Below are 27,243 nucleotides of genomic sequence, written 5' to 3'. Positions count from 1 at the left end.
AAAAAGACATTTGGAAGTGAGATGTGCTCTCCTTTGTAGCCTGTATAATTACTGATTCGCCATCATGTTTGCTAGTGATGCCTTTGTCAGATATTATTTCTTGTCCCTTTGGCAAAGGAGAGGTTTTGAAGCCTTTTTTTCCTGTATCTGGTGACTGCCGTCAAGGCTCAGACCAAGCCTCCCAACATGTCCAAAAAGCTTTTGGTAAAAAAAAAAAAAAAAAAGCTTTTAAGCAGCCCCTCATATCCACTCACCAGGTCAACACATATGTTTTACCAAAAGAAAAATTCTGACATTTCAACATCAGCTTCAAACACCAGAACTGTAACTTAGTGACAATTTTTCATTAGGACCTGGTGTTGAATAACTCTTGCCCACTCCCCTACAGAATGAAATCTAATACAACTGTTATGTCATCTTCCCTAGTAAGTGATGATTTTCTAGAATTTGATGATTTACAAGGCTTTTCTAAAAATGGTTGGCATTTCCAAGTAGAGCTTCCCAACACACAGTAAGTCCATCCAGAGAAAGATGGAGGAAAAAGTTTATTTTTCATCCATTTACTTCTTCCTGAGAAGTTAAGTGAAAAGGCCATGGTAAAGCTTTTCATATCAGCAACAAAAAAACGGGAAAAGAAATCATTGTAAAACATACAGTGATAGGACTATTTTCTACGTAGATCCAACTATGTGGAGAACTAGTCAATTAGGCCTCACAGTTACTTTTAATGAGGGTTGTTGAGGAATAAGTGGAAACATCTGTTAGCCATGAACCACCACAGTGGCTACACAAGGAAAAACAGTTCTCTCTTCTATTGACTGGGACTGGTCTTCACGGAACATTTTTATCAGTATGCTTAGAACAACCACGCAAATCTCTAAGCCAAATTAATTATTCTTGGCATTCCCAAGGATAATCCCACAGTCATTGTTAACCAAAGGCAGGGAGCAGGGGAACCCTTTCTCTGTACATGTTTTATTATGGTTAGCAATGCCTAATTGTCCTACTGTATGTTGCCCTATTTTACCAGCTACAGTCTGAATTCATTCTCATCCTCTCCTTAAAAGTTTGAAACCCCCTAGTGACAGGAATATTAATGTGCCAACACTGTCATATCTATTTCAGCTCATACATATGCAACGTCTTTGTTTTCAAAGATTTATGTCAGACTTTGCTGAAGTGAGGTATTCTACCATTTTAGATAATAGCATGCCAAAGTGATGCTATCAGCCACATTCAGCACTCACTCAAGCAAACGGGAGGAGCATCCCTTCCTTCGTGGCTTAAACTCATAGAAACTGTTATTTATCCTTATTTGATGAGAAAATCTTTCAGGGGGAAATGGTGTATTTTTTGAAGAAGATTATGGCCATCCTGCGGATTATCTTTTAATTAAGAATGGATGATTTGTGCCCACTCTGCTGTAGCAAACATCTTGCTGCTAATGAAGTTTAAAAAGACTTACTTTATTTAATTACAGCTAATCACCAGGGTAAAATGTGGAATTTTCTTTGATCCTACATGTATTGTGGTAATCCCTTTGGCAGATAGCATCTCCTCAAAATATTTTGAGGTTTTCAGTCGGTCACATCTTAGCAAAGGTAGAACCGTCTTACACTAAAAAATTTCCTTCATTCCTTCTGTAGTTGCCTATCCTGACATAAAAATTATGTGAAATTTTCTTATAAGTTTTAGGTGGTCCTTTAGACAAAGAGTGTTGAAGTCTTCAAATATCTGAATCTTTCACTTCATCCAATATTCAGAATAGGGTTCTTTGTTCTTGTTCAATGATTTGATTAAATCAACATTATTGGACAATGTCAAAGTACCAGGCACTGTGCTGGGTACTAGGAAAACAAACATGAAGAGAACACAAGCCCACAATAAACCAACCCTTAGAGATGAATTGTGTTCACTTTCCATTACATTCAGTCCGTGTGGACATAAATAGGTAAATGTGCTTTAAACCCAGGGATTGCTTTGTCTTTGGTTTAAAACCAGGAATTGCTTTGTCTTTGATTTGGTTTGTTTCTAATGATCAGATTAGAATTTCTTTGCTTACTTGAGCCTTCTAGGATAAAGCAGGGCTCTCCTTTTGCTTTTGTTTCTCTCTTGTCTCTTCCCTTTGGAATCAAGTGCAGTACGTTATCCCCATTTTCTGGCTTTCTCCTTTCATGAATCTCAAAGAAAATTAATTTAAGAACTCATATATGTTAAGCCAGCCCTTATTCCAGGTGATATCTGCCTCTGATTTTTCATCTTTTTAAATACCAGATGTAATCATTTCTACCAAATGTAATTACTAGAATGTAATTCTGTGGTATGCTTCCTAATATTTACTCTTTTGAATGTAAATTACATTTTTTTTTCCTGAAATACAAGCCCATCCTCCAAATTAGCGTGGTTTATGTCTTTATTCTCTAAGAGGTCATCTTGGTTTTTTTTAATTACCTTTTTTTCCCTTTTCTATGATTTGTTCTATAACCTTCAGTCCATGTGATCCAGAAGATGTAGACTCATTAGATCTAAAGACACTGAAGGGAAGGTCCTACAGGCTCCTTGAGGGAGAGAAGAGCCACTGGGGGTGGAGAGCAGAGGGGACAGGAGAGTAGAGACCTGCAGTGGGCAGAAGAGGGCACCAGCGTCTGAACAGAGCATAGCTAGGCTGCTTTTATTTGAAAAACAAAACTTTCTTGGAAAATGACGACATCTAAACCAGTCAAAATGAATATAGGTTCATGAGTTTACAACTGGCTGATTTCAAGAACATAAAAATCAAAACCCAGATGTTCCCCAAAAATGAATTCTCACCAATGCAAATAATTTCTTTTGAAGCTATATAAATAATCTATTAAATCACTACTCTACCATTTTTCACTTAAAAAGAAGAAAAGAATCATCTGGGCAGGACTGTTTGCTTCACATCTCCAAATATTTTGTACTGTAACAAATTCGAGCTTCTGTGAATTCTTTTGGTTTGTCAGGACTTGAGCAGATTTAAAGTAGATTTGTTGTCAAATCAGTACACAGGTCTACCTGGCACCTAGGGTTCCTATCACACAACAATGAGAACTCTCTTCCCATCACCTGCGTCTGAATGCTCAAACACATCCCACCCCTGCATACTCCACACTGTCCCACACCCAAGTAGTAATTGATCTGCCACTTCACCCAGAGCTCCCAGCATCCTAGTTGTAAGCAATTAGACTTACAAAGTGATTCAGGTTGCAGGAAGCTCTTCAAAAGTGCAATTCATGTCTTTAAAAAAAATTAAACATTATAAAGTAGGAGAAGCAAAACAGAATTGGCGGTTAGTTCCTGTAATACACTAAACATCTGCAGTTTTGTCTCTCCACTGGGATGTGGGGTTGTGCTGAAGTCACATCCTGATAACATCTGCACATTACTGATAGCTTTTGCTTTATTCTTTATGGTCCGCTGATGAGAGATTCTTCAACATCCCTTCAGTCATCAAGACCCCAGTTGGATTTCTTTGCTTGTGACAGCCTTAAAGGTGGTCTCATTTACATCTGAGAAAATGTCACAATATAGGAAGATATTTTCAGTTTGATGTTTCATCCCTTCCTTTTTTTATCCGGATGCTAGTTTTAGCTTTTCAAATGAATGTCGATCTCAAAATAGATTTTCCATGAAATATATTTTGTCTGATTTTTGAAACACCATGTCTACAGCAGAAGATTTTTTTTCCCAAAAAGTTTTCAACAAGGAATGGCACCTCTGCTTCTACTTGCACTGCAACAACAGCTAAGATGCCACATTGGGGGCTAGCTGGTTTGACATCCAGGAACACAGACTGTACAACTATTTTAAAGGTCAGGTATCGACAGGATCTGAGCTGCTTTTACTTTGCTAATGACCCCAGTTACATTGGAGCTGAGTAAATAGTCAATAAACAATGGCATTAACATATATAGAAAAAGTGTTTATTTTACATTTCCAAGACAATTGGCAAGTCTCTTTCCTGCTCCAGAAAGGCTTTGAGATCCTAGAAGTTTTAAAAGATGGGACCATTAAAAGTAATATTATGTATTTTTGTAAATAATCTTAGGATACCTGAAAGGATTATTTATATTGATGAATACATCTTTATAAATGCAGCAAGCCAGTGATTAATGGCAATATATAAGATAACTTTAAAGAGCCCCATTACCCATAAATTTCAAAAGGATTATTTGATTCTGAGTTTTAATTTTCTTGACCAAAATTTTTCTTTGCCGACCAGGAATTCAGAGTTGACTAAGTTGTTTAACTGACATCCTTTTTAAGAGTTGAGATCATTAAGCAGCTCTTTTTTTTTTTTTATTTCAAAATATTTGGAGTGTTTTTTAATAAATCACTGATTTCTAATGTAATTCTGTTGCGGCTAGAGAATATATACTTTGTAAGATAACCTTTTGTTTTTTATTCATTGAGACTTATTTTTTGGTCTATCCTATTGTCTACCTTGGAGAACCTCCTGAATAAACTTGAAAAGAATGTGTATTCTGTAGTGTTGGGTGGAGTGTTCTATAAATACTACTTAGCTCAAGAGTGTTGATAGTACTGTTCAAATTCTTTGTATTCTTATTGATATTTCTGTCTATATGTTCTATCAATTATTGAGAGTGTAGTATTAAAAAATGTCCAATTATGATTGTGGATTTGACTACATCTTCTTTGCTTCACGGATTTTAAGCCTCTTTTTATTAGGTGAATACACATTTAAGATATGTCTTCCTGATGAATTGACCCTTTTAGCATTGTGAAATGCCCTCTTTATTTCTGGCAATACTCCTCCTCTTGAGGTCTACTTTGTCTGATATTAATATAACCACACAGCTAGGAAACACAGGTTTTATTTTTAAGTGTCTGGCTACATTTGTGGGTCAAATATTTAGAAAGAGTGCATTCAGTTTACCTGTCATCTTGTATTCCCATAAAGATCAACCACAGGGGCTAGCTTACCCTTTCTTATGGGTAAGCCGCAGCCACCTGAAACTAGAGCAACGAGGCAAGGAGACATTAAACCATGTGAAAAATGAGTGAGGATATAATATGAAATAAACCAGGACATAATTTTATTACTTAGAAAACCCATATCTGTAATTTTTAAATTATTTTAGTATTTCCTGAAATTTTGAACTCAGTTATGAGCTGTTATGGGTTGAATAGTATCCTCCCAAAATTCATGTCCATCCAGAACCTCTGAATGTGACCTTATTTGGAAATATGTGTTTATATATATTTTTTGTTGTTAGAATTGATCAAAAATACAATACTTTCTGATTTTTCCTCACTCTCTTAGTTAACACTCTTCTTGCCTCTGAACTCACACAGAGAAATATATTTATGGATTCTTAAAAAATACTACTATGCTATGTGTACATATGCTTATAGTAATTCCATTTCAAGTTTGTCCAAAGAAATATATTACTTTATATATTAAGGGACCTTGATAAATGTAGGGGAGAAAGCATAAAGTTATAATCTTAGCAAAAATATTAATAAATGCAAGTCAATTCTAATTTTGTAGGGGAAAGTCATGATTGTAGCATTTGCCAATTGCTGTAGTGTAAATACTCCCATCGTGACTGATGTCACACTACTGCATCATAACGTCACTAAACACAGTTGGGAAGAGATGTGGAGTAATACATAATTTTATCTTATTTGAACCATACAGATACGTGTGACCTCAAATACATAGATAATAGTAAAATAAGTATGACGTGAATAGTTTTGAATATTTATTACCTTTATTTGCATATAAATTATTTAATTCTAAGTTTACATAATTCCATTTTTAATTATGATTGTATATAAAAACTGACTTACAAAAATCCTGAAACCTTAGCAATTGGCTCTCACAAGCCAATACAATCTGGCTACAGGACAGCACTACTTATTCACCTAGTTTGTACAGTGATTTTCTCCTTTTGGTTTCCTTTTTTTTTCCTCCTATGAAGCCATCTCACATACAGTTTTCAGACTACATGAAGATGCTTGACTCCAAACACTCAGAATATTTCTCACTATTAACAGGATAAATTCTGAACTTTAGACAGTCTGCCATTCAGGAATTTCGATCTAGACCTTCTAAATATTTCTCACCACTCAACTTCATGTTATAATTTACACTACCCACACTTAAATTCTCAGTTTCCAGGACACTTTCTATATTCTTATGCTGTACTTTTTGCCTAGGATTTCTTTCTCCCCAAATCCAATACATACCACAAGATCAATTAAAAAATTAAATGCTGTGTGAATTTTCCCCTTTCTCTCTAGCTAGAAATCACTTATCTCTTTGCTTCCTCTCATATAACACTTTACCTGTGCCTCATTACAGCACTTATTTTCTACCTTGTATGCAATATGATTTTATTGCATGTATATTACGTGTAAGGGAATATTTTTATTACTGGGAATATTGAAGGAAATACAGATTCTCTGTTCCAACGACACAGTTTAGAGAGGAAGATAGCAAATCCACAATTGTAGTAGACTATGTTAAGTGCTATAGTAAAAGAATGCACCTTATGCTAAGAAAGCCAAGCAGAGAAACGGGGGAAAATTATGAGGCTGAGAAAATATTTTCTGCTTCATGTCCTGGGGGAAGATAGTATATGTGATGCATAGATGTGGCAGAACTGAAGAGTACATGGAGGGAAGAGGCAAGAACTGAGGTGCAGAGGCTAGGCAGAAGCATTCTATGACAAGAAGCTTGAACTTCATTCTGTAGGAAATTTTAAAAGTATTCCCCAAAATAAAACAATTGAATAGTTATAGATTTGCACCATGTAATAAATATCAAATTATCATAGCAAGAGTATTTAAATTACTCTCTATATCTTCCAGGGCAAGGCTGCTCAGCCTTTATTACCTGCTTATGTTTCATGTACACCCAAGTTATCATTTCCCATGTTTCTCATTGACTCCACTGATTGATGACTTCATGCATCTCACAGAGCACTGTATGGACCCTGGCACAACTAATTAGTTTAACAATACCATCAGGGGCATCAGAGTGTGATACCCCTCCCATGACCATACCGATACCACATGGAGTTAGCTGCCTTTAGATGAAATGGGAGTTTAGCTACATTGTGTCTGGAAAAAGCTAGGAAAAGATACATGGATTATCATTACTGTCACTAGTAATAGAGTGTGAATTCTGTTCACTGTACACACCTCTCACACATTACTACATGAGCTCATGGCAGAAACTAGAATAAAAAAGTGGAATTCTTTCTACTAAGCCCATCCAAGACTATTTTAATTCAACTATTAATAATACTTCATCAAAAATTAAACATTGGAAACAGATACAAAACTAGATAGGATGTTGGGCCAACAGGAATAAATTGGAACTGTTTCAGGGAAACTGGGATGTATCCTCACCCAACTACTAAGTCTTACTCCAGTGGCCAAATGAATTGATTTGAATTCCCAAATTACATATTGTTTTCAGACTATGTGTGGGCACACATTTTATTAATGTGTGATATTGCTGGCAGTTTTTAGATTTTAATTTTCTGTTCCAAATTCCAAGATGTCCTTTTTGTATCTTTATATTTTTACCTCTAACGAGAGCGACTTGCCAACATTCACCACAGTCTTTACTATAGATTCAAAAACGGTATTCATTTTTACATGCTAAAGAATCCTAGAGAAGGTACAGATTTTGGAGGGAAGATGATCTCAGTTTTGAGCATATCAAAAGTGAGCTGTCTAATAGACATGCATGGGAAATTAAGTAAGAAATTGGATAGGTGCATCTGGAGCTCAGGAGAGAGCTCTATGCTGAAAATAGAGTTGGAAATCATCAACTTATAAGAGGTTATCTGAAAACAGGGGTGTAAGTAGCGTGTTTGTAGGGAGAGTAAATAGAGTCAGAGGGCTCAAGTGCAGTACCCTGAGAAACAATGTATATTTATATACATATCTAAAGGCCCTGGGACTGCAGGATCCATTTTTGCTTGGTGTAAACACTTCTTGAGTTATGTGCCGAGGCTGCAATAAACATCACCCTCAGAATTGCTCTCTCTAGGTGTGCCCCCAGCAGCCATATTTTTCCACATAATCTCACTCCTGGCCATGAGGGCCAAGCCAAGTCTTATGGCTGGGCATTCACTTGGAGCCAGTTGGAATCACAGGTAGTGAGGAAGTATAACTGGACTATAATATCTAAACTCCAGGATGGTAGAGCAGCCATAGTCTCTCTCTAGTGAGTATGGGGAAACATGAACGCAAAGGCAAAGAGATAAGACATGGAAATTGACCACTTTCTGGGTTTCCTGGTACAAACATTTCTGCTCTTGATTCAGCCCTTAATTTACGCTGCAATTGGTAATCAAGTACTTCCATGTGCCAAGCACTGGGTTAGTAGTCATGGCCACAGTGATAAGGGAATAAGTTCCATGACCCCTTGGAACATCCCTAGGTATATTCCCTTTCTTAGAATTCGGTATCTCCTTAAACTAAGTCTCCTCTTGATTCAATGTTAGCCTCAGCTGGTTTTTATTGATACAAACCAAAAAGCCTGAGCCTTTATATGGCTAGTATTTGTGTCCTCCACAGAGCAAACCATGGTATCTTAATACATTATCTGTCTCTGATGTGCAATAAATATTTGCACAATTAATAACAAAATTAATCAATAAATTAATTGCCATCTAGTTTCAATAATCCTATTAATTCCCACCATAACTCTAGTGTTAGCTTCTAGGAGCAAAGCATCTTGTGGCAAAAATGTTGCTTCCCTCAAACATTCTGCCGTGAGTCTAACCTACTTTAATCAGAGCCTTCTAGCTTGTTTACTTGAAAAAGAACAAAATCCTTTAAGCAGAGAAGTTCTGAAAAGCAGATTGACATCAAACTTATTTGCATGTTTAAAGTAGGTATTTCGTGCATGTGGCTCTGCTTAGATTCCTATGAGAAAGCCATTTCTTGCCATGTTAATTTATTGTTAGCCATCTTTAAGGATAGCTTTATGCCACTTATTTTTATCTCACTTATTGAACAGTTACATAGCTGAAAACATGTTATCCTGGGAACAGTTAAATCATAGGTGATTATGATGTTTAGTCATCCATTTACCGTTGCAAAACATCCCCTCTAACACAAAGCCCTGAGGCAAAGAGTGACATGAATACAAAATATACAGAAGAAACCATAAAGTGTAGCTCTTACTGTTAGACTTAGCACTGGACAACAAAATTTTCCATGAGTATCCATGGAATGAGATTAGAATCCTGGTACTATCAATCTCTGTCTCCGTAACTTTTGCAAGTTAGTAAAATTCCTAACCCTCCATCCTCAAACTTGTCTCCTAGGGTTGCTGTGAGGATTCAATAATGCAATCCAAGTAGCTTGTTTAGCCAAATACTTTGTTCAAAAAATGTTATCTACTATTATTTTTATTGCTATGAAATTTGTTTGCCCTAAGATGCAAAGTCAAGATAAGAGCAGAAAATGATGTATGAAGGTAGCTATTCAAAGATCCTCGGTCGTGGTAACCACAGGCCAGATCCCACGCTTCAATGTGCGACACCCTCAGACTCCACACAACACGAAAGGCTGCTTCACATCAGTGCATTCAGGTTTCAAAATGTAAGTTGAACATACCTATTGTCTCTCCTCCACAGAATATGTAGTGTGATATTATTCTTCAAACATAATCACATTGCTGGTTAATTTTCTACAGATTATGTTCTTTGAACCCTAGGTCCTAAGAGTGGAATTGAATTGGACTGAATTCTACCTTCAGTCTGGCAATGAGAATATGAGGGAATCTGTGAAGTTTTTGGTGTTGTCTTCGAGGTTCCCAGCCTTCCATTTATGTTCTTCTTTCCTCGTCTCAATGGTAATTCCACCCACGTATGCAGAAGCATTGCTTTTTCAAAGTTTCTTTCTACTATCTTTCCCCCTACACACGCTCATCAAAAAAGGAAGAGATCTAATGTCTGCCATTTATAGTTGCTAACTGATTGATTGACTGATGACACTTTAGTGTGAATGAGTTTCTGCAAATGCCTAACCATAGTCAGGCCTGTGTATTTTAAGCCTTTTCTCTCAAATTATGGAATGAAAGACTGTATCCCCATTAAAGTAATTAAGGCATCTGTAAGAAGAAAGGCAAGAATGCTTTTGCGAGGTAAGGCCTACACTAAAGGTAGATCTGCTTGATTCCTTTTAGGATCATTGTACATATGTTCAGAAGGGACATGAGGCCTCTCCTTGAAATGGCCTCTTAATCACTTAAGGGTAATGGATTCAAAACAGTCTTTTAGAGGCCTGTTCCTGGGTGCCTTGTTGCTACTGTTTCCTGACTTCTCTGTAGGCCTGGAGCCGTCCTTTCCAGGACAAGTGTATTTGTCGGAATCTCTTCTACAGAGGCTTCACTTGATTCCAGATCAGACCAGACAATGAGAGCAGAGGGCAAGCCCACTAGAGCACAGTAGGTGGTCAGAAGAAGGAGCCAGAGGCAGGCTATGGTGTGAGTTAAGGCTAGCAGTCAGCATGAGGATCATGCTCAAAAGATGCTGAGTGGAGATTCTAGCTCTCTGGATTAATCAATAAGATGCTCAAGGAGCCTGGAGCAGACAGACAGAAATCCAAGTCATCAGCAGAAGAAAATGGAGACAAAATCTTTAAAATCAAGGTCTCAGGAAAAGCTGCGGTCTTTGGGAAGAACATGGCAGAATGAAAGTGCTGGTTTGGGAACCAAGACTAGATGAGTAACCAAGATTCCAGTCCCTGGAAATCATTACCACGTTGGACTGAGGCGAAAGGGTCCCAAGCTCTGTGCCTTAGAGAACTCTTCTGGGCTCTTCCTCCAGCCTGCTACCCTCCATGCAGTGAGGAAGACATGATGCTAAGAAGACACGCCCACCTGGATCCTGAGCCCATCCCTCTACACTCTGCTCTAATGGCCCTGAGCTTGCTTCTGGGGCCTGAAGAGGCCCTTTCCTTGTCCATTCTTTCAGTAACTGACAGCACCACCTGAGTGGGTACCGTCATGGAGGTGGTGCTGTCAGTTCCGAGCTGTGGCTATGAGGTGGCTGTTGGGGAAGACGGACAGAGCTTGAATGTGGACATGTGGCTATAACATCCACCCACGTGCACACAAGATCCTTCAAAGGGCAGAATAAAGCTGGAACTGGGAAGAGAAGAGGGAATGGCCAGGGGGCTTCCATTGGTGCTCCTTAAACTTCCCTGAGCAAAAAACTTGACCCCCAAAAGCCTGTGAGATCTTCTTGAACTTCCAGGTAAGAATTAAGAGGTTACAGGTCACAAGGTTAGTAGACTCCAAAAGGTAAAGAATTAATCATTTCATTACTCTTCCTTTCATAATTGAAGGATAAATCCCCTCCTCACCTTCTTTCCTAATTATATCCTTTCTCAAAAAGAACAACCAGAATTCTCAAATGTATGGGGCTTTACTCGTTTAATTAGTGCTTAATGTTTTAAAAAAATTCCAATTTTAGAATTACAAAATCAAATACCTTAGGGCCCAGGAGTGGGAAGAACCTGTGGTAGCTTCAGGGTACAGGAATCACCCACGGGCATTACAGGGAAGAAAAAAAAAGTGAATAGGAAGAAATTAGATGCACTACTTTACAATCTCTAAATAAAACTTCTTCCCCTTCTTGACTTCATAGAATATATCCCTATGCTCTGTTTGGTATTTCTGGAAATAAAGTTTCTGTCCATAGAGTGTGTTATTGGAACATACACTTTTATTAATTAGCATAACATATTTGTGTTCTTAGCTTGTTGTGCTTCTCATTACTAAATCTACTACAAGAAGAATCTATGTTTAATAAGAATATTGTTCATAATCCTATCTCTGTGAGACACTTTGCTACATATGTCCTAGAATTAATTAGTCTGGTTAAAACACACGCGTGCATGCGCACACACACACTTCCTTGCTTTGATATAAATGGTTTTTCCCACAAGTATATGAACATTTTGAAACCGCACAAGAGATGTTTAATACATAACGTTGGTCACTTAGAAAGCTGATCCTTAGAGAAAATATGGAGAGCACAATTGTTAAATAATGAAAACCAAAATTCAAACAACCAAATCAGAATGGATACAACAAAATTAGTGTTGCCAATTTCAAATTAGTTACTTTAGGAAGCCACTACTCAGAATATTTTTGGAAGTCCTCTTTGGTGAATTTTTGGGTACCACTGGTCCAAATCCTTTGAAATATTCTTAGTGATGGTGAATCTTCATCAATTGAGGTCAAATTGTATTTTTAGAGAGAGCATAAAGCCAATCAAAGCCAAGTCTACTGAATGAGGTAAGTGATCATGCTGAGTCGTTCCACTTCTGATCAGAATCAAAGCCACATATAAACCCCTGAGTGGTGTGTTTATGTGGCTTTATGAAGTTTCTACTGACATTGAAGACAATTTTAGATAAAAGTTACAAATATGTTCTGAGTATCATTAGAATGTGTGAATATGATTCCTAAGATAATGATTTTTGAACAAAAATTAAATTTGGGTATATAGTTTTTAATGTACTTTTTTTTAAGTAGAAGGATATTAGTTTTTGTTCTCACTCTATACATCAAAATTATTTCTAGGTGAATTAAAATATCCTTTTAAAATTAAACAATAAAAATCTAGAAGAAATTACAGGCGATTAGCTAACATCATTAACAACAAAGTGAGAACCTTTAAGGAACATATTGATATTGATACAACTGATGGTTTAAAAAATACATCAGAAAAAAATGCATTTAGAAGATTAAAAAACAATATGTGGAATAAAGAGACTTAGTAAATTTGCACATTTTTGAAATGAAAAAACTTAAATTGTTATACTCAGTAAAAGGAAAGAACTACTCTCCTAGTCTATGGAAGTATAAATTGGCATGATTTTCCTCTAGGGCAAGCAAATTGGTGCTATGCAAGAAATGCCTGAAAAACATGTGCACTCTTTGACATAGCAAGTTAATTTTTAAGAATGTATTAGAAGGAAGTTATGAATGTGCACAAAGACTTATATTCAAGTAAGTTCTTGATACTAGTGAAGGAAAAGAAAACCTGATGTCCAACTACAGAGGATTAAATTAGTAAATTTTGGTATTTCCATATAATAAAATAATTAAAGACCGGAAAATGTTTATAATATACAGGCTGTCAAACAATAACACAACTGCAGCCATTTTACTTCTTTGGACAGACATTTAGTCTATTTTCAAATACTCTTAATAATTTAATGAGAAACAGACCTTTGGCAGTGTGTGTGTGTGTGTGTGTGTGTGTGTGTGTGTGTGTGTGTGTGTGTCTCACATTGTTACTTTTGAAGCACTCTTTTGCTGGCTACGTTGTAAGATCTCTTCTTTCTGGATGAAGCGTTGTTTCCGTTCATGGACATTTTCTCACGGCAACGCCATACGCTCTGGTCCACCTAAGAGATGAAACTGCATGGGAACCTCCTTTGCTGCCCGCACAGAGTTGCCTTCTTTGGTGGGCACATTGTACTGATTTACTTTTTCCTCCTGAGAGATGAGGTTTCTACTTTCTGAGACATTCAGAGTAGGTGATTTAAAGCTTGTGATTATCACTTCAGGATTGAGTCTGTTTTTAATGACAATTTAAATCAGAGAGAACAACACTGTTCAATCTCCTGATACCCTTTCTATACCAGATGACCACTTAAACCCTATCTTCCTGCATTTCTTTGCACCTTTTCACATGTGTTTTCTTTTAGTTAAAGCTAAGAATATGATTTGGATTATTCATTTATTTCAGCGTGTTAAAACTTGAGCTCCTTCATCATATTTCAGGTTTGTTTAATAGCTTATAGGGGTTAAAATACCATCAACGAAGTAACCAATCCTGCATTCAGCTACATAGCAGAGGGCATTTTCTCAGTACTTGCAAAGAAAATACCCAAAAGAAGATCTTTTAGAAATGTTGGTATGTCCCAATTAGAACAAAGGATTTTTTAATCTGAAAAGAGGCTATTGATAAAAGGGTGATACTGAAAAATAGGGGATTTTTTTTTAAAGTTCTATTAAATAGTCACATTTTAATGGCTTCTCACAAATATTGATAAAATAATTTTAATCACCAGATGTATATTGTGGACTCAAGAGGAGATAAAACATATGCCATGTTTGATTTACTTACTAACGCCCTAGAAAATTAAAGAAATTATTTAGAATTTTATTCATATGAATAACGTTCTATCTAAGCTATAAGTATAATATGGTTATGTTTCTCATTTGGTGAAAGGTGATTTCAGAAGAGCAGTATAGAAACGAGGGTTAAAATCATGGACTTCAGAGTCAGACATATCCCACTGGAGCCGTGGTCCCACCGCAGGCTACCTGTCACCTTGGGCGAATGGTTCTATTTCCTCCCACGTACCAAAGGCATAATAATGCATATCTTGAAAGTTACAAGATATGCATTATAAATGAAATAAAATCATATATGAAGGACTTTGTGGAGTTCTTGGCTCATAGTAAGCACTAAATAAACAGTAGTTGCCATTATCATTGCTAACACCAGTTTTGACGCTCATTAAATTTCATGTTGTTCTCCTCTCCCTAATTGCCTCCTCACTAAGTTAGGTTGCCTCTTCCAGATCCATTTCAATTTTAACTTTTTTCCTAAGACTTCCTTGATTTTTCTGGCTTTTATTGATCTCTCTAATTGCTTCATGACTGATTCTTACCCCTTAACACAGATGCCTCCTATTTTCTGAATTCCTTAAAATTTTATTATATCCATGTTCTATGTATTTATTGCTATATAACAAACCCTCAAACTCAGTAGTTTAAAACAACAACCATCTTATTATGTCTCCTGATTTTTGTGCGTCAGGAATTTGGACAGGTGTTGTGCCAGGTGATTCTTCTGTTTTGCAGGGCATTGACAAAGTAATTGGTGGTATTCAGCTGGTAGCTGGACTGGTATGGAGGGTCAAAGATGTCTTTCCTCACATTCTAGTGCCTTGGTGGGGTTGGTGGGAAAATTAGGCTCAGCAGGTGTGCTAATAATGCCTACATGAGGTGTATGCATGTTCTTTATCCAGCATGGTAGGCTCATGGTAATTGTTGGACTTCTAACATGTCAGCTCAGGCCACCAAGTTCATGGCTTTAAATGACTAAGAGGTCATGTAGCATCATCATTATTGGTTGAAGCAGTCACAAGCCTACCCAGATTCATGGGCAGGGGACATAGATCCCACCTTTAACGGCAGGAATGTCAAACAGTTTGCAGCCATGGTTTAAAACTGCCGAAAACTCCTCTGACACAAAGAGTCCTTTGAGAGTAGAGATTATGTCCTGGTCATATTTACATCACCAGCAATGTCTTATAGGTCAGGAGATATTCAATAAATAAAAATAACTATAAGCTATAAACTTCTTTTAAAATTTGATTAAGAGCATGCCTTTGTCATATTCTGTATAAAGAAAAATCAAACTAATTATTTTGATGTTTTTCATATCAGAATCTAGCCTTGCTGAATTTTACTACCGTGAAACCATGACCACAGTGAACATTTCCTTATTACTGTCACCTAATCCTTATTAATTTCTGCCTCAATCTCCCTTCTTTCTCTCTCTCTCTCATGTGTGTGTGTGTGTAAGATTTGAAATCAGATATATGGTGTTTTCTACCAATAATACTGTGTGAGTCACTTCTTTTCTTCAGAGCTAAATTTCATCTTTTTAATAATAATAATATTAACATTAATATTAGATTAGATAATATTTAAAGTTTCATACAACTGTAACACTCTGCATCTGTGGGTTTACTCTTGTCATAATAACCACGGGAGAGCAGCATGGAGTGGGAGAGAGAGCACTGCTATGGGAGATAATAGGACATGGAGTTTTGTTCCATAACTGCTGCCTACTAGTGCAGTAATTCTGGAGGATAATAATTTCTCTACTAAGTTCCCAAGATTGGGGTGAATCCAGTGAGATCATATATACGAAACATCTTGATCAACTATAATGGACTGCATGTCATGATTGCGAAACATTTCTCTGCCTTCCTAAAGGGATGGAGTGGAAGGCCCTACAGGATTTTAGATAGGATCTGTCCTTATACTAAACACAACTTTGGAGCACTTCTGTGAACAGGCATCTATGCTGGAATATCTACAGCTCCAGATCCTGCTACTTAGCCCCGCCCATGTAAATATCACCCTCTTTCCTTACTTGGAGGCTGCATTTCTAATCATTGAAAACATGCATATCGTCCGAGACCGAGAAAGGCGTTGATAATTCAACCGCTGAGCCAGTATAGAGAAGTTATTCATTACCGGGTTCAACCCAAGGTCAAAAACATGAAACCTCAACCATTAAGCAAAATGGTGACAGGCATGGTAGTGATGACCCAGAGTGAATATATTGCTCTCGGGAAACAAGGCCAGGAATACAGCAGGCCTGAAAAAGTTTGCCAAGTCAAAGTCAGAAACATCCAGGCCGTAGTCCCGAGGTGTATATGAAACAGCACGTTCCAGATGGAGTAGAGGAGGACAGCAAAGGGGAGGCCAGCCCCCCACAGGACAGGCTATGGAAATCCTCAGTGTCTGACTGTGTCTTCAGGGTTCGTTTCTTTCCTCCAAAACTCCCTCTTCCCCATAGTCAAGACACCGTCACCTCGACAAATCCCATGAAGACATAGAAAGGGCTATATTCTCCTTCCTGCTGCAGAAGGCAGTTTGTCTTGGCCTCCCAGGCTCAGAGTCGACTGGGCTTACTACTTGAAATCCATCTCCTCAGCCAGCTTCAGCCTCACTACTTTTTTAGACATATTACACTCTAACTTTTCCATTGGAAGGATGCTGAATTCAGTAGGACTGTAGAATTTGTTAGAAGTTAGTACTTGTGTTCCCTGCAATGATAATTGTTTCCTAACTTATTTCTTTAATTTGTCTAAGCTAAACAGAAGACATCACTATATCAAGGCAATATTTAAAATGCATAGATCTATACCTAGTGCCTGGGTATAAATGGAACTGTAATGGTTCTGGTTGTGGAGCTATAATGCATGGTAATGTATGACAAGAGAGAAAGGAATGGCCGATTTCTGCTTTCCATTGTCCTTAGAGGTGGCTACAGAAACACACAACCAGATATGAAAGTCAAGAAAGGGTCACGCTCCGCTTTGCCTTTGTTTATGACACATTTTTGCAGCCCCGTTCTTGGCCTGCCGCTGCCAAGGACTCTCACACAGCTCAGGGTGTCTGGGAAATGCCTGTTTCATTAAGGCTCCTGAACCCTATCATGTTACACTTCAGAAGTAGTGACCAGCTTACTTAAAACAAAGAAGCTTTGACCTTTCTCCCCTTCTGAAACCAAAAACAGATGAAGTTAAAGTGACTCATTTCCGGCTTTAAATATGCTCTAAGAAACATTTTCTCAAGTAGTTTTGGGCCTCAGATTTTTTGTTTTTTTGTTTTTTTGGTTGTGTTTTTGCTTTAGTTTTATTTCATATCTTTACATAAATATCTCCTTCCCTTTTTGTCAAGGTCAACGTATTTATTACTTATATTCATGGTGCAGCTCACTATCCTTCTTTTTTCCTTCTAGATTTCTTACTTTCTTCCCCCCTTTTTTTTTTTTTAATCTGTGTTGTTTATAACCATGACCCTTGATCCTCCAAGTCTTAAAACAGCTTGGCTTTCACCAGCTAAATCTGACAAGGTCAGCATTTTTCTGTTTATTCTGAGAATACTATTTACCCTCTGGGGTTTTTAAAAGCAATTCTGTAAAACATCACTTGAAAAAGTTTGTAGCATTCATAGAGACTTCCATAAAGTCAGATCACAATAAACGACAACTTCTTGCTCTGATTTTTGAACCCTGGGACAATCATCACTATCTGAGTACTTGGTGCCTAAGTAGCTGCTAACCAAAAATTTTTAAATAAAATTATAGGTTTAAAATAATCTAAATGATCTAAATATTTATTTCACTTCAGTAGGATGAGCTTGCCAACTTGAATCAAAAAACCAATCAGACAATTCTTCTGTCTTGTTCTTCAGAAAATATTTCCATTCGAAATTGCATAATACAGTATATTAGTTATTTTGTTATGAATTAGAATAAGGAGAGAAGGCAGACCTTTTCAGTAGTCAAGCCATAGAACAAATCTACTTTTGATCAGTATGTAAGTTGTGAGTCAGCTGGGGATCATAACTTGTGTTTAAGGAGACAAAAGCTGTTTCTGAACTGGTGAAATTGAGAATGTTATTTGAAAAGAGACTTACGTATTTGTCAAAGATTCAAAGATAATCCTCCAGGCCTGGATACAGTTCTCCGTTCACTGGAGTGACTGCCAACGCCTTTGCTTCAGCATGAACACCTCAGAGCCCAACAGCCCTTGGGATCAAGCTGAAAACATTACTTCCTAGCCGTACAGTTTCATCACAGAACGTGTCTCCGCTACACACGGAACTCCCCTCCGAGAGGCTTGACAGTGAAGCCAAAGTATGTAATGCGTTCCAATCTCATTAAGAAGTTCATTCACTAGACTATGAGCAGAAAACATTTAACTCTAGCAAATGAGCTGCTAGTTCAGAATGCACTACTTTAGCAAATAGACATCTTTTTGGTGGTGGATGAGGGTTGGAGAGGGGGTGAGGGGACACTTAATGCCACTGGGAACACTTCGTGGTTTCTTCTGGAAGAGTAAGGATGCTCGATTCTCTGGACCAGGAGAATCAAGGAGCAGGTGCCTGGGAGGATATCCTGGGAGGATAAACACTGCTAAGTTTGCATTTATTCTTTTAGCTCTAACTGTACATTAATCTAATAAGATGGTCTAATAAAATAATGCATTTTTCAAAATGCTTAGCTAGCCTTTCAGGAGGGGGTGGGCATTTTTATTATTTACCAAGGAGTGCATCATGAAAAAATTGGTGAATAAAGGAAGCTGGCGCTGTAGGCTGCTCTGGCCTCCAGGGGTCGCCCTTCCCTTTAATGACTGTACAACAATAGTCTGAGACCCCACCCCGAGGGACTTGGGTCTCTTAGCAGTTTCTTGTGCCCTAGTAACTCTGAGAATCCCAGACCTTGCTTATATGCTACAGAATGTGTGCTCGTTTTCCCTTTCCCCCTCAGCCAGCCATCTGTCTCTGTCTGCTGCCACACCCTTCCGCCGGCGACCTCTTCCTGCCGGAGTCTGACTTCTCAAACGCTCTTTCTGCCCCCCTCGTGCCATTCTGTGCTAAGTATGGACGTGGGCCTGTCTCATTACTCCCCACAGCCTGCAGCGGGCTGAGGTATTTTACAGAACTTTGCCGGAGGCTTAGGGATAGCAGAAAGAAACAGAAAAGAAATACAAGACAGGACACTAGATTTGTAGGACTCCTCTCAGACTGCGTACACCTTCCCAAGGAGTTTCCTGCTAAATGTCACACACACACACACACACACACACCCATCTTACACTATGTTGCACTGACCAGCTTCCTTCTCCCTCATCTGGAATCAAGCCCCTGACCTCCTCTGTGACTGCCACATAGGGGAACATTCATTTTCCTAAGAGGAAATCTGATGTGATATGCAAAGAATATAACACTTTATATTAGCATATATGCCATCTTCTATCTCCAATGTCTCAAGCTTTCTCATCAGAATAAAATCTTTGCTTTACCTTATTTTAATCAAGATATGGAGGGGTAGGCGGGGGGAAGCTGTGCGATTTAAAAGGCAAGATGAGAGTAGCATTGACATATATACACTACCAAATGTAAAATAGCTAGCTAGTGGGAAAGCAGCGGCATCGCACAGGGAGATCACCTCTGTGCTTTGTGACCACCTAGAGGGGTGGGATAGGGAGGGTGGGAGGGAGACGCAAGAGGGAGGGGATATGGGGATATATGTATACGTATAGCTGATTCACTTTGTTACACATCAGAAACTAACACAACAGTGTAAAGCAATTATACTCCAATAAAAATGTGTTTAAAAATAAATAAATAAAGTAAAGGCAAGATGTTTCTGGATTCTAGGCATTTATTTTCATACAGATATTGACATCCACCTAAGTACCCTGTTCCACTGGGCAGTTCATGACTAAAATGAAGTACCCAGTGTGACTTAAGGAGAGGTCCTAATGTCTTGGCATCACTCAGAGTAAGGGAAATAAGTGAATTACAGAGTCACAAGTATAAAAGGACAAGGTAAGAACTGGATTCTAGAAGCTGGCAGGTTAATCAGCTCAGACCTTAGGCTGTATAGACTGAGGAACTGTTAGGAGTTAGAAGAGATGATGACACTTCCAAGGCAAAAGCAAAGACTAGAGGGATTGTGCACGGAGAGGCAAGAGATGGAAAAGAACACTGCAAAACTGATCTCAAACTTAATATACTGCATCTTCTCAATGAAATGGATTTGCCTGTTAAAGACTAGAGATTGATTAGAAAAAACCAGAATGACTCACTCTGGGTTAGCCAAGGGCAAAGACCAGAGATGTGAAATAAAACTTTCACTAAGGACTGCCATTGTGCTTTCACTTGCCCTACTCTCCAGAGACTTATACCAGGCATTTGGGCAGGGCAATAATTTTGTGTCCCTGCAAACCAGTATGCTTTAAATATTTGTTCACATTTATTCAAAGCAGGACCTCATGAGGTAAAGAAGGAAGATGCCTGTTGGTGGCAGCTTTTACCTCTGACCCAAACTTGAATACTTCACTCAGTAAATCAAAGACATTTCTGAGAAGATATTCTGGTGACCAGCTATTGTTATTTGACCAGCTCATTCCCACTCCAAGTTAGCCTTTCAAAGTGTTTCTCCCAACAAGGTGTATAACTTTCCTTGGAAATTTTCTAATAAATTCCATTCTTCCATCTTATTAATTTCCCAATGATGTCCTAGTGTCCCTTGCAGATGGGGGTCCTGGGCACCATCTAGCTGGTCTACCTCTCAATATGTCTTTGCCAGTCTTATGCCACTGTCACTTGGAGCTACTGGTGTCAGCACTACTGAACACACATCCCCCATTCCCTACTTACCCACATGATAGAAAATAAACTGCATTTCAGAGCACAAGATCTCTCCTCATGAGGACTCCCACTAAATGCTGTTAAATTGAAATGAATAGAAGTGGTGGGTTTAAGGGCACAAAAAACAGTAGAGATGGAGGCCAAGGTGCAGAAGATGTACATCTAAAATGTTCCTGAGCTTCAGTCATCTGGGTGTGATAAGTCAAATGAAGTTTGGGGCCACTTCTTTGTGCTGCTGTCTAAAGAAAAGATGTAAGAATTTTTCCTGAGAAATAAGGCTACATTCTAACTTATTTAGTAAATAGAACTTTGGACTTCTCAACACTGCTATTTCATTAACATGTTTTGCATGTAAACTTCTAATTGGTTTCTTTATACTCACTTTAAAAATGAATATATTCCTCTGCATTAACATTTTATATAACATCATGGTCTAGGCATGTACATGTACTGCTAAAATTAAATCATCAATAATCACTATCTAAAATGAACTACATTCCAAAAGCTCTGGCTAATGATTTATCTCTTCTTCATGGAACCGATCTCTATCAGATTGATTTATGTAGCAGCCAATCATGTTTCAGTAAACTGCAGCATGCACATGCATCTTTAAGTGATGATAAGGTGTGACTGTCCATTTATTTGTACAACACTGGCAACAAAAAAAAAAAAGAAAGAGAAGATGGAAAAAGAAAGTCCCAACCTCTCTCAAAAGCTTCACACAATGACCAATTCCTCTAAGAAAAGATAATGGCCAATTCTATATCAAATTTCAGAATAACTGATACACTAGGATCAAGGATATGCAAAAACATACACAAAAATGGTGAACATTAAAATGGTGACATTTGCTACAGAGAATTCTTTGCCTTCGCATGGTTACATTATTTGCTTTGATAGCAAGGTACCTTTTTGCACATTTACATTATTTGCTTTGATAGTAGATGCTTTTGTTAGTTGTTGAAGTGATTGACAACCTCATGCTGTTCTATTTAATTGCCTTTTCTGCAATGCAAGGTTCTATGTTTAGAAGACGCTGTTTCATAAATAAATCCAAAGTGTGTGTGTTTGTGTGTGTGTGTGTGTACTACAGAGGTTTCACTTCTCAAGTCAATTTTGTAACTATTCAGCTACAGCTGTTGCCATATTTATCTGTATTTACATTAGGGTTCATTCTCATCCTTCATGTTTTTTGCCTTTTCTGTGTTTAAGGAGATTAATGGATCTTCTTAAGAGAATGAGAGCCTTTTCTTACAGCTCTTCAATTCTGAAGGAAGAGTGGAGGTATTGGACATATAATGTTTTAGCAAAACATGTAAAACGTTCAAACTTTCAAGGCCTAAACAATTATTCCCCACAAGATTATCTCTAAGATTTAAAACCTGTAAGGATTGCAGTCTCCCTGAATTTACATTCTAGCTTTTGGATTTGTTCTCTCAATAAAGTCCAAATAGTACTTTTTTCCCAGTTAACAAAATATAATATAGAAATACTACTGATAAAGAGTATTATCACATGATGATTTCAAAAATATTCTCTCATTGAGAGCTTGGTCAATCTTGTTATGATATAAAAAATATGCAGCTCAATACAAAGATCTTTAGTAATCTTATTTAACTTGACCTAAAAATTAAGTTCAAATAATTCTTAAAATTAAGTTATTATTATTATGATGTCTTATACTTATCTTCAGGATATATTTCAAGATGGTTATTACTGTTTGTTTTTTTTTTAATTTTGTCACTCTTTGTTATTTTTCACAGGTCTAGATGATTTTGGGCACATTTGATAACACATTCCGTAGGAATTCTACAGGTCAACACACATGGTATCAATATTGTGGTGACTTTTCCTCCAACCCCCTATTGTGAGCTTAAGTCAAAGAGACAGTGATTTTAGAGGCAAAGAGGTAGAGAAATAAAGCTCAGACTAGTGTTTTCAACTGGTCTGAGAAATAAAATTTGGATCAACTGTGATTGTTTCAATTGTCAAATGAGGCAGGGTGATTTAGAGAAAGTGCTTAAATTTAAATCTTGACACTACCAACTTGTAGCTGTGTAATTGTGTATATCTCTTAACCATTCTGAGTTGTTTCTTCATCTATAAAATGGAAATACACAATATCTACTTTCTAAGAAACAGCCAACATTGGATGACCTGGAAGGGAGGGAGCCAGAAGAATAAGTATTATAGCACTCAGTCCTCGCTTTTTAAATCTCCTCTCTCATTGGCTAAACCCAACTTGAAGCCAGAGGGCAGGAGTTCACTGATGCAATTCATAGGGCAAGACTCCAGGGCAGAGGCAAGGCGGAGAATGGTGAAGAGTAGATTATGAAGATAAGGAAAATATCACTGTACATATGAAAGAAAGCAATAAGGTCCTAAAGTAGAGAACCCAGAGAGAATCAGATTTTGATAATAATGTCAGAGCAAGACTATGGAGGAGGTAACACATAGAAGGAATTCTAAAGAATGAGAAGGAGCCAACCACATAAAGAGATAGGCAGAGAGAATTCTAGGCAACAACAATAGTATTGGCAATAGCCCTAAGGTAGGAAAGAGCCCTTTGTGCTATGTGATTTGAAAGAATACTCATGTGGCTCTCATGTGGCTTTCATAAGTCAAGGTAGGAATATAGACCTAATTGGTTGTACAATGGGTTTTAAATAGGAGAGTGACATTTGGAAGAATACTGTGGCTGCTGTGTGAAGAATGAATTGAACAAGAAAAATGAGGGAAAAAAAGGAAAAAGAACAATTTTTTAAAAAGCTAAACATGCAATAGAGTAGATGTCACAAGGCAAAACCAAATGATTAAATGGCAAATGAGTCATACAGACCACAAAGTTCATAAGTGTTCAGAGAAAGGACAATGCCTTTCTACTTGAGTTAATAATGAAGGATTTATCAGAAGACAGTTTAAACTGGACCTTAGAGGCCGATACAGAATTAAAACAAGTGGAGAGAAAGGGGGAGCCAGTTCCAGAATAAGAAGAAATTAAAGTCAGGTAATTACAGGAATATTTGGCAAAGAATGAAGAAGGCTTTTTTTGAGAGAGGAGCAAAGGAAAATGGATTTGGGTTCTGGAAGAGAAGAACATACATGTTTCTGGGCATTAGTTAATTAATTTTCTGGTCTTCCCAGGTAAGGTTTTAATTCTTAACCAGGTCTTTCAATAAGTTTGGTGAGATTTTCAGGTACTTTGGACACTAGAGAGATACTTTAGGATTTGCCCCCTCAAATCATATCATGTAACCAAGCTATCAGCTACTGATCCAACTTATGCAAAGCTGGTTCTCAAAGATCAGAAATACCCAAATTAAAACGTACTCAAGGGGCTTCCCTAGTGGCGCAGTGGTTGAGAATCTGCCTGCTAATGCAGGGGACACAGGTTCGAGCCCTGGTCTGGGAGGATCCCACATGCCGCGGAGCGACTGGGCCCGTGAGCCACAATTACTGAGCCTGAGCATCTGGAGCCTGTGCTCCGCAACAAGAGAGGCCGCGACAGTGAGAGGCCTGCGCACCGCGATGAAGAGTGGCCCCCGCTTGCTGCAACTGGAGAAAACGCCCTCTCACAGAAACGAAGACCCAACACAGCCATAAATAAATAAATAAATAAATTAAAAAAAAAAAAAAAGTACTCAAAACAATGTTTGTCAAGCCAGTAACATAAGCATTGTTTACATTACCTGCTATTTTAGAGTACCTACATCATTGCTTCTTTGGTACAGAAAATTGAGAAAGAACTATATTTGTTCTATTTTTTTAAACTAGGAAATCTGATTTTATTGATGATGGAAAATGAGTTGTCTTTTTATTGGCCTACAAAACACTGGGGAAAGTAGAGATAGCATTTATACATATTTCTAAGAATATAATTTTAATTTTAAAAGATGACTATTTAAAGCTATTTTTTGAGACATTAAAGTTTCAACTTTATTCTTGTACTGTGCATGTATATCTCATATTGAACTGTTTGGTTACATTTTCCCTAGAAAATGGCATCAAATATTCAAATTGTTAGGTTTTTTAATTCCAGGATGCATTCAGTTCTCTTAATGTAAGAGATGTAATTGGCAATATACTTAATTCTATAAACAATTTTTAATCTATTACATTCAATAAGTATATCAAACAATCGATATAAATATTATATATTCACGTGTGGGATGGAGTCAGAGCATTTAAGACATTTGCTCAAGGTTACATAACACGTAAAGGGCACAGCTAAGACTTGAACTGAGAAATGATTGGGGAAAATAATTTTCTCACATCCCTTATTTGCAATATTTTGAACCTCCCTCTGAGGGCATCAGAGTCAATAAGAAAACTCACAGTAGTGTCAGTTCCCCTGTGAAGAAGATGAAAACTTGTACATGTGTTAGTATTTCACAGTAAGGCTACCAATGACCAAGTGAAATTCAGGTAAAAATAAACTAGAAACCTTTACCAAGACTCATGTTACAAAGTGGCTTTACTTATGGGACCCAAACACACCTCCTAGTTTGTAATGCTATTGTCTCTGTGATTGATTGTTTAATTCATCAGTACCACTGTCATGAGATTATAAGAAAATGAACAACTGAATATTAGTAATTCAAATCGATCCATTCTTGGAATGATTTTGATTCCTTTTCTATGCCCATCTGGAACTCACACTTTGTTCAAGGCTATGCTAAATTTCCACCCACTCCATGTAGGCTTCCTGACTACAGAGACCATTATCTCTCCCCCTTTGCTTTCCATACTCCACGTTACTTTGGGGCATTACTTTTCCCCTAACGAGTGCAGTCTTAGGGGGTTAAATCCATTTGCCTGTCTTACCTATAAAAGATAGAAGGAGTTTTGGCTCCTTCTTTCAAAACTTTCCTCTTACCACCTCATTACAGCTCTTCACTTAAGTTTAGACAACTGGATCCTCTTTACTGGGAATTTGAATCTTGAGCAAAGTAATACAGAAACAGAATACAAGAACAAAAGAGAAAAAGTCATTTTAAAGGACCACCTTAGAAGCATATATAGGAATTCAGTTCATACTGCTGAATTTTCAATGAGAAGAGTACATAAGAAAATAAGTAATCACCAAGTAAGAAAACTATTCATTGAGTTACATTTTCCTAGTAAGATCTGAAAACATCATAATGCAAACTATTCACTAACCACAATATCTTCTATAAAATAAAGCTGCACTCATGTTGAAATTCTAGAATTTTTTTGGTAAACACTAGACAAAGACTTTTATCTCATCATTAAAATCCATTAATAAGAACAACAGAAGAGAGAGGAATGTAGAATTAATAGTCAAAGTCAAGTGGAGTAATAAAATGGAGTTCGTCATGACCCATGGCCTTTTCTGCAGTATTTTAGTGCATTCCTTTGATAAGCAAATACCAAGATCACATTGCATTCATAACACCCTAGGAACTTGCACAAATAGAGAATGATTTCATTTTTTATTATTCAAAAATTCTAAATGATTCTCTCAGAGTGTTTGTGAACAGCATCATTTGTGGTATTTGGAAAGTTCATTGTGTTGACAATGATTTTCACAAATAAAAGAATACATAAAATGTAGAATGCAGTGCAGAGGGTATAAATAAACCATAGAAGTAATAATAATACTGACTACTGGTATAGAACTTTACTGTTCAAAAGCACTTTAATGATTGTGGTTTGAATGATTTATATTGTACGAAAGGAATTTCTATGGAGAAAGTTAAAAAATGATCTTTAAATACCACTCAGACATACATTTAGAGACACAATATTTTCAGAAAAATTTTTATCCACTACATATAGTGTATAATACACATATTTGTTATCTCATATATAATTTTTTCAATAACTGGCACAAGAACGTATTATATTTTTACCCAGAATAAGTAAATGTTGGCTTTTTATACACAAATGATAAGGATGTTATTTTTCACAGTAATGCTTAAAGCACTTGGCTTTCCTAAATAATTCATGTAATTTTTCCTCTGTTAATACCCATTTGTATAACTATGTATGATGAAAGTTAAAAAGTGCCCCATCAGGAAGGGATGAAAGGTTGGCAACACTTGAAAAATTATAAACCAAACAGAAGTGATGGTTATGGTTCCCCTTTCACATAAAAAAATCATAAGTTATTTCCTGTTTGCTCCCATTTCTCAGTTGGAACATACTCTCATAGAGGGAACATGAATAGATTAAAATCTAACTTTTTTCTTCTTTAAGAAAACATAAGCATAATCACT

At 37.2% G+C, this 27,243-nt stretch overlaps 3 long non-coding RNA genes and 1 pseudogene across 6 annotated transcripts in view; 1 reads left to right on the top strand and 3 right to left on the bottom strand.

Moving 5' to 3' along the window:
• Positions 1 to 27,243, bottom strand: part of LOC309659064 — a 1,106,759-nt gene that overhangs the window by 670,425 nt on the left and 409,091 nt on the right. The gene's annotated exons all lie outside the window — the stretch shown is intronic.
• Positions 1 to 27,243, bottom strand: part of LOC309658935 (coiled-coil domain-containing protein 6 pseudogene) — a 583,785-nt pseudogene that overhangs the window by 424,670 nt on the left and 131,872 nt on the right. The gene's annotated exons all lie outside the window — the stretch shown is intronic.
• Positions 1 to 27,243, bottom strand: part of LOC309659008 — a 637,438-nt gene that overhangs the window by 556,306 nt on the left and 53,889 nt on the right. The window lies entirely within an intron of this gene.
• Positions 1 to 27,243, top strand: part of LOC309659027 — an 82,914-nt gene that overhangs the window by 52,742 nt on the left and 2,929 nt on the right. Inside the window, exon 2 of the long non-coding RNA XR_014262517.1 lies at positions 9,728 to 9,865. This is a non-coding gene — a long non-coding RNA (uncharacterized lncRNA). The remainder of the gene's footprint in view (positions 1 to 9,727; positions 9,866 to 27,243) is intronic.

The sequence above is a fragment of the Balaenoptera physalus genome (assembly GCF_965194825.1).
Source record: "Balaenoptera physalus genome assembly, chromosome: 3".
Lineage (NCBI taxonomy): Eukaryota > Metazoa > Chordata > Mammalia > Artiodactyla > Balaenopteridae > Balaenoptera > Balaenoptera physalus.
This window is presented reverse-complemented; position numbering and strand designations above follow the sequence as displayed.